Source organism: Brassica oleracea, chromosome C4, assembly GCF_000695525.1.
Source record: "Brassica oleracea var. oleracea cultivar TO1000 chromosome C4, BOL, whole genome shotgun sequence".
In the NCBI taxonomy this organism is placed as follows: domain Eukaryota; kingdom Viridiplantae; phylum Streptophyta; class Magnoliopsida; order Brassicales; family Brassicaceae; genus Brassica; species Brassica oleracea.
In genome coordinates, this window is record NC_027751.1 from 5,364,742 (window position 1) to 5,365,406 (window position 665).

Here is a 665-nt window from a genome sequence, read left to right on the forward strand (position 1 = left end):
GGGGGGGGGGGAGAAGGAGCCCAAAATAGTACTACTATTGAAATGAAAACTACCTATATAGTTCTATTGAATAAGAAATGGCATACATATACTATTTTCTATTTTCTATTTTCTATTTAATTTGTTAAATGATTTTATATATAAATTGGAAGAAACAGTTCTTATTGACTGAAAAATTATACTAAACAGATTACAACAAAAAAATATACGCTAAACTACAGTTGCACACTCCAAAATGAGGAAGGACAAACAAACCATCAAAAGTCCACAAAAGAGGGGGTGAAAATTACACCCACCTATAGTTTAATAGAACCTGACCAAATACACTACAAGAAAACATCAAGGATTCTGAGGGAAAAAATCGTCGGAATTTCGTCGGAATATCGTTATTCCGACGAAATTCCGACGAAACACGTCGTCGGAAATAATTCCTCGGAATTTTTTTTTTCCTCTGAAATCCCTCGGAATTTTCCGACGGAATTCCGAAGAAATAAATTTCCGAGGAAATTCCGAGGATCCCTTGTTTGTCGGAAAAGTCCTCGGAATATACCGAGATAGAACTTCGTCGGGATAATTCCTCGGAAGTTCATCGATCGATGCGTGTTTGGACATATATACATCGATCGATAGGAGTATACCGACGGACTTTTTCCTCGGTTTATTCC